This window comes from Schistocerca piceifrons, chromosome 9 (assembly GCF_021461385.2).
Source record: "Schistocerca piceifrons isolate TAMUIC-IGC-003096 chromosome 9, iqSchPice1.1, whole genome shotgun sequence".
In the NCBI taxonomy this organism is placed as follows: Eukaryota; Metazoa; Arthropoda; class Insecta; order Orthoptera; family Acrididae; genus Schistocerca; species Schistocerca piceifrons.
In genome coordinates, this window is record NC_060146.1 from 194,926,435 (window position 1) to 194,934,656 (window position 8,222).

Below are 8,222 nucleotides of genomic sequence, written 5' to 3' on the forward strand. Positions count from 1 at the left end.
AGAGCCTTCTAAGTTGAAGCAATCGGCAAGAAAGAAGTAGTAAAATTAATGTTTTGGTTTTCGAATATTCAATTATTAGCAGGAGTTGGTGCCTTGCAGTTGACCGAGGACCTTGAGGTTTTGCATGAACTGAAGTCTGGTAGCCACATATCATGAGAAAGAGCGAATAATGTTAATATATTGTAAAAACGGAAGAAAATCTCCCGTTTCGTCTTTTGTTTCGTAATGACGTAATGACTGATCGTCACAATTGTCGCCCTTCTCTCAGAAACGTTTACATTTATCGTTTGGAAACTTACGCAGTGCGCTGACGTGTTCTACATCTACATCTATACTCCGCGAGCCACCTTACGGTGTGTGGCGGAGGGTACTTATTGTACCACTATCTGATCCCCCCTTCCCTGTTCCATTCACGAATTGCGCGTGGGAAGAACGACTGCTTGTAAGTCTCCGTATTTGCTCTAATTTCTCGGATCTTTTCGTTGTGATCATTACGCGAGATGTATGTGGGCGGTAGTAATATGTTGCCCATCTCTTCCCGGAATGTGCTCTCTCGTAATTTCGATAATAAATCCCTCCGTATTGCGTAACGCCTTTCTTGAAGTGTCCGCCACTGGAGCTTGTTCAGCATCTCCGTAACGCTCTCGCGCTGACTAAATGTCCCCATGACGAATCGCGCTGCTTTTCGCTGGATCATGTCTATCTCTTCTATTAATCCAACCTGGTAAGGGTCCTATACTGATGAGCAATACTCAAGAATCGGACGAACAAGCGTTTTGTAAGCTACTTCTTTCGTCGATGAGTCACATTTTCTTAGAATTCTTCCTATGAATCTCAACCTGGCGCCTGCTTTTCCCACTATTTGTTTTATGTGATCATTCCACTTCAGATCGCTCCGGATAGTAACTCCTAAGTATTTTACGGTCGTTACCGCTTCCAATGATTTACCACCTATGGCATAATCGTACTGGAATGGATTTCTGCCCCTATGTATGCACATTATATTACATTTATCTACGTTTAGGGAAAGCTGCCAGCTGTTGCACCATGCATTAATCCTCTGCAGGTCTTCCTGGAGTACGTACGAGTCTTCTGATGTTGCTACTTTCTTGTAGACAACCGTGTCATCTGCAAATAGCCTCACGGAGCTACCGATGCTGTCAACTAAGTCATTTATGTATATTGTAAACAATAAAGGTCCTATCACGCTTCCTTGCGGTTCTCCCGAAACTACCTCTACATCTGCAGATTTTGAACCGTTAAGAATGACATGTTGTGTTCTTTCTTCTAGGAAATCCTGAATCCAATCACAAACCTGGTCCGATATTCCGTAAGCTCGTATTTTTTTCACTAAACGTAGGTGCGGAACCGTATCAAATGCCTTCCTGAAGTCCAGGAATACGGCATCAATCTGCTCGCCAGTGTCTACGGCACTGTGAATTTCTTGGGCAAATAGGGCGAGCTGAGTTTCACATGATCTCTGTTTGCGGAATCCATGTTGGTTATGATGAAGGAGATTTGTATTATCTAAGAACGTCATAATACGAGAACACAAAACATGTTCCATTATTCTACAACAGATTGACGTAAGCGAAATAGGCCTATAATTATTCGCATCTGATTTATGACCCTTCTTGAAAATGGGAACGACCTGCGCTTTCTTCCAGTCGCTAGGTACTTTACGTTCTTCCAGCGATCTACGATAAATTGCTGATAGAAAGGGGGCAAGTTCTTTAGCATAATCACTGTAGAATCTTAAGGGTATCTCGTCTGGTCCGGATGCTTTTCCGCTACTAAGTGATAGCAGTTGTTTTTCAATTCCGATATCGTTTATTTCAATATTTTCCATTTTGGCGTCCGTGCGACGGCTGAAGTCAGAGACCGTGTTACGATTTTCCGCAGTGAAATAGTTTCGGAATACTGAATTCAGTATTTCTGCCTTTCTTCGGTCGTCCTCTGTTTCGGTGCCATCGTGGTCAACGAGTGACTGAATAGGGGATTTAGATCCGCTTACCGATTTTACATATGACCAAAACTTTTTAGGGTTCTTGTTTAGATTGTTTGCCAATGTTTTATGTTCGAATTCGTTGAATGCTTCTCTCATTGCTCTCTTTACGCTCTTTTTCGCTTCGTTCAGCTTTTCCTTACCAGCTATGATTCGACTACTCTTAAACCTATGATGAAGCTTTCTTTGTTTCCGTAGTACCTTTCGTACATCATTTTTATACCACGGTGGATCTTTCCCCTCGCTTTGGACCTTAGTCAGTACGAACTTATCTAAGGCGTACTGGACGATGTTTCGGAATTTTTTCCATTTTTGTTCCACATCCTCTTACTCAGAAATGAACGTTTGATGGTGGTCACTCAGATATTCTGCGATTTGTGCCCTATCACTCTTGTTAAGCAAATATATTTTCCTTCCTTTCTTGTCATTTCTTATTACACTACAAGCAACAAAACAGAGCCTTCTAAGTTGAAGCAATCGGCAAGAAAGAAGTAGTAAAATTAATGTTTCGGTTTTCGAATATTCAATTATTAGCCGGAGTTGGTGCCTTGCAGTTGACCGAGGACCTTGAGGTTTTGCATGAACTGAGGTCTGGTAGCCACATAGCATGAGAAAGAGCGAAAAGTGTTAATATATTGTAAAAACGGAAGAAAATCTCCCGTTTCGTCTTTTGTTTCGTAATGACGTAATGACTGATCGTCACAATTGTCGCCCTTCTCTCAGAAACGTTTACATTTATCATTTGGAAGCCAACGCCGTGCGCTGACGTATTCGATGGCACTACAAGCAACAAAACAGAGCCTTCTAAGTTGAAGCGATCGGCAAGAAAGAAGTAGAAAAATTAATGTTTTGGTTTTCGAATATTGAATTATTAGCCGGAGTTGGTGCCTTGCAGTTGACCGAGGACCTTGAGGTTTTGCATGAACTGAAGTCTGGTAGCCACATACCATGAGAAAGAGCCAAAAGAGTTAATATATAGTAAAAACGGAAGAAATTCTACCGTTTCGTCTTTTGTTTCGTAATGACGTAATGACTGATCGTCACTATTGTCGCCCTTCTCTCAGAAACGTTTACATTTATCGTTTGGAAACGTACGCCGTGTGCTGAGGTATTCGATGGCACTACAAGCAACAAAACAGAGCCTTCTACGTTGAAGCAATCGGTAAGAAAGAAGTAGTAAAATTAATGTTTTGGTTTTCGAATATTCAATTATTAGCCAGAGTTGGTGCCTTGCAGTTGACCGAGGATCGTGAGGTTTTGCATGAACTGAGGTCTGGTAGCCACATAGCATGAGAAAAAGCGAAAAGTGTTAATATACAGTAAAAAAGGAAGAAAATCTCCCGTTTCGTCTTTTGTTTCGTAATGACGTAATGACTGATCGTCACAATTGTCGCCCTTCTCTCAGAAACGTTTACATTTATCGTTTGGAAACTTACGCCGTGCGCTGACGTATTCGATGGCACTACAAGCAACAAAACACAGCCGTCTAAGTTGAAGCAATCGGCAAGAGAGAAGTAGTAAAATTAATGTTTTGGTTTTCGAATATTCAATAATTAGACGGAGTTGGTGCCTTGCAGTTGACCGACGACCTTGAGGTTTTGCATGAACTGTGGTCTGGCAGCCACATAGCATGAGAAAGAGCGAAAAGTGTTAATATATTGTAAAAACGGAAGAAAATCTACTGTTTCGCCTTTTGTTTCGTAATGACTTAATGACTGATCGTCTCAATTGTGGCCCTCCTCTCAGAAACGTTTACATTTATCGTTTGGAAACTTACGCCGTGCGCTGACGTATTCGATGGCACTACAAGCAACAAAACAGAGCCTTCTAAGTTGAAGCAATCGGCAAGAAAGAAGTAGTAAAATTAATGTTTTGGTTTTCGAATATTCAATTATTAGCCGGAGTTGGTGCCTTGCAGTTGACCGAGGACCTTCAGGTTTTGCATGAACTGAAGTCTGGTAGCCACATAGCATGAGAAAGAGCGAAAAGTGTTAATATATTGTAAAAACGGAAGAAAATCTCCCGTTTCGTCTTTTGTTTCGTAATGACGTACTGACTGATCGTCACAATTGTCCTCCTTCTCTCAGAAACGTTTACATTTATCGTTTGGAAACTTACGTCGTGCGCTGACGTATTCGATGGCACTAAAAGCAACAAAACGGAGCCTTCTAAGTTGAAGCAATCGGCAAGAAAAAAGTAGTAAAATTAATGTTTTGGTTTTCGAATATTCAATTATTAGCTGGAGTTGGTGCCTTCCAGTTGACCGAGGACCTTGAGGTTTTGCATGAACTGAGGTCTGGCAGCCACATAGCTTGAGAAAGAGCGAAAAGTGTTAATATATTGTAAAAACGGAAGAAAATCTCCCGTTTCGTCTTTTGTTTCGTAATGACGTAATGACTGATCGTCACAATTGTCGCCCTTCTCTCAGAAACGTTTACATTTATCGTTTGGAAACTTACGCCGTGCGCTGACGTATTCGATGGCACTACGAGCAACAAAACAGAGCCTTCTAAGTTGAAGCAATCGGCAAGAAAGAAGTAATAAAATTAATGTTTTGGGTTTCGAATAATCAATTATTAGCCGGAGTTGGTGCCTTGCAGTTGACCGAGGACCTTGAGGTTTTGCATGAACTTAGGTCTGGTAGCCACATAGCATGAGAAAGAGCGAAAAGTGTTAATATATTGTAAAAACGGAAGAAAATCTCCCGTTTCGTCTTTTGTTTCGTAATGACGTAATGACTGATCGTCACAATTGTCGCCCTTCTCTCAGAAACGTTTACATTTATCGTTTGGAAACTTACGCAGTGCGCTGACGTATTCTACATCTACATCTATACTCCGCGAGCCACCTTACGGTGTGTGGCGGAGGGTACTTATTGTACCACTATCTGATCCCCCCTTCCCTGTTCCATTCACGAATTGCGCGTGGGAAGAACGACTGCTTGTAAGTCTCCGTATTTGCTCTAATTTCTCGGCTCTTTTCGTTGTGATCATTACGCGAGATGTATGTGGGCGGTAGTAATATGTTGCCCATCTCTTCCCGGAATGTGCTCTCTCGTAATTTCGATAATAAATCTCTCCGTATTGCGTAACGCCTTTCTTGAAGTGTCCGCCACTGGAGCTTGTTCAGCATCTCCGTAACGCTCTCGCGCTGACTAAATGTCCCCATGACGAATCGCGCTGCTTTTCGCTGGATCATGTCTATCTCTTCTATTAATCCAACCTGGTAAGGGTCCTATACTGATGAGCAATACTCAAGAATCGGACGAACAAGCGTTTTGTAAGCTACTTCTTTCGTCGATGAGTCACATTTTCTTAGAATTCTTCCTATGAATCTCAACCTGGCGCCTGCTTTTCCCACTATTTGTTTTATGTGATCATTCCACTTCAGATCGCTCCGGATAGTAACTCCTAAGTATTTTACGGTCGTTACCGCTTCCAATGATTTACCACCTATGGCATAATCGTACTGGAATGGATTTCTGCCCCTATGTATGCGCATTATATTACATTTATCTACGTTTAGGGAAAGCTGCCAGCTGTCGCACCATGCATTAATCCTCTGCAGGTCTTCCTGGAGTACGTACGAGTCTTCTGATGTTGCTACTTTCTTGTAGACAACCGTGTCATCTGCAAATAGCCTCACGGAGCTACCGATGTTGTCAACTAAGTCATTTATGTATATTGTAAACAATAAAGGTCCTATCACGCTTCCTTGCGGTACTCCCGAAATTACCTCTACATCTGCAGATTTTGAACCGTTAAGAATGACATGTTGTGTTCTTTCTTCTAGGAAATCCTGAATCCAATCACAAACCTGGTCCGATATTCCGTAAGCTCGTATTTTTTTCACTAAACGTAAGTGCGGAACCGTATCAAATGCCTTCCTGAAGTCCAGGAATACGGCATCAATCTGCTCGCCAGTGTCTACGGCACTGTGAATTTCTTGGGCAAATAGGGCGAGCTGAGTTTCACATGATCTCTGTTTGCGGAATCCATGTTGGTTATGATGAAGGAGATTTGTATTATCTAAGAACGTCATAATACGAGAACACAAAACATGTTCCATTATTCTACAACAGATTGACGTAAGCGAAATAGGCCTATAATTATTCGCATCTGATTTATGACCCTTCTTGAAAATGGGAACGACCTGCGCTTTCTTCCAGTCGCTAGTTACTTTACGTTCTTCCAGCGATCTACGATAAATTGCTGATAGAAAGGGGGCAAGTTCTTTAGCATAATCACTGTAGAATCTTAAGGGTATCTCGTCTGGTCCGGATGCTTTTCCGCTACTAAGTGATAGCAGTTGTTTTTCAATTCCGATATCGTTTATTTCAATATTTTCCATTTTGGCGTCCGTGCGACGGCTGAAGTCAGGGACCGTGTTACGATTTTCCGCAGTGAAACAGTTTCGGAATACTGAATTCAGTATTTCTGCCTTTCTTCGGTCGTCCTCTGTTTCGGTGCCATCGTGGTCAACGAGTGACTGAATAGGGGATTTAGATCCGCTTACCGATTTTACATACGACCAAAACTTTTTAGGGTTCTTGTTTAGATTGTTTGCCAATGTTTTATGTTCGAATTCGTTGAATGCTTCTCTCATTGCTCTCTTTACGCTCTTTTTCGCTTCGTTCAGCTTTTCCTTATCAGCTATGATTCGACTACTCTTAAACCTATGATGAAGCTTTCTTTGTTTCCGTAGTACCTTTCGTACATGATTTTTATACCACGGTGGATCTTTCCCCTCGCTTTGGACCTTAGTCAGTACGAACTTATCTAAGGCGTACTGGACGATGTTTCTGAATTTTTTCCATTTTTGTTCCACATCCTCTTCCTCAGAAATGAACGTTTGATGGTGGTCACTCAGATATTCTGCGATTTGTGCCCTATCACTCTTGTTAAGCAAATATATTTTCCTTCCTTTCTTGGCATTTCTTATTACACTACAAGCAACAAAACAGAGCCTTCTAAGTTGAAGCAATCGGCAAGAAAGAAGTAGTAAAATTAATGTTTCGGTTTTCGAATATTCAATTATTAGCCGGAGTTGGTGCCTTGCAGTTGACCGAGGACCTTGAGGTTTTGCATGAACTGAGGTCTGGTAGCCACATAGCATGAGAAAGAGCGAAAAGTGTTAATATATTGTAAAAACGGAAGAAAATCTCCCGTTTCGTCTTTTGTTTCGTAATGACGTAATGACTGATCGTCACAATTGTCGCCCTTCTCTCAGAAACGTTTACATTTATCATTTGGAAGCTAACGCCGTGCGCTGACGTATTCGATGGCACTACAAGCAACAAAACAGAGCCTTCTAAGTTGAAGCGATCGGCAAGAAAGAAGTAGAAAAATTAATGTTTTGGTTTTCGAATATTGAATTATTAGCCGGAGTTGGTGCCTTGCAGTTGACCGAGGACCTTGGGGTTTTGTATGAACTGAAGTCTGGTAGCCACATACCATGAGAAAGAGCCAAAAGAGTTAATATATAGTAAAAACGGAAGAAATTCTACCGTTTCGTCTTTTGTTTCGTAATGACGTAATGACTGATCGTCACTATTGTCGCCCTTCTCTCAGAAACGTTTACATTTATCGTTTGGAAACGTACGCCGTGTGCTGAGGTATTCGATGGCACTACAAGCAACAAAACAGAGCCTTCTACGTTGAAGCAATCGGTAAGAAAGAAGTAGTAAAATTAATGTTTTGGTTTTCGAATATTCAATTATTAGCCAGAGTTGGTGCCTTGCAGTTGACCGAGGATCGTGAGGTTTTGCATGAACTGAGGTCTGGTAGCCACATAGCATGAGAAAAAGCGAAAAGTGTTAATATACAGTAAAAAAGGACGAAAATCTCCCGTTTCGTCTTTTGTTTCGTAATGACGTAATGACTGATCGTCACAATTGTCGCCCTTCTCTCAGAAACGTTTACATTTATCGTTTGGAAACTTACGCCGTGCGCTGACGTATTCGATGGCACTACAAGCAACAAAACACAGCCGTCTAAGTTGAAGCAATCGGCAAGAGAGAAGTAGTAAAAGTAATGTTTTGGTTTTCGAATATTCAATAATTAGACGGAGTTGGTGCCTTGCAGTTGACCGAGGACCTTGAGGTTTTGCATGAACTGTGGTCTGGCAGCCACATAGCATGAGAAAGAGCGAAAAGTGTTAATTTATTGTAAAAACGGAAGAAAATCTACTGTTTCGCCTTTTGTTTCGTAATGACTTA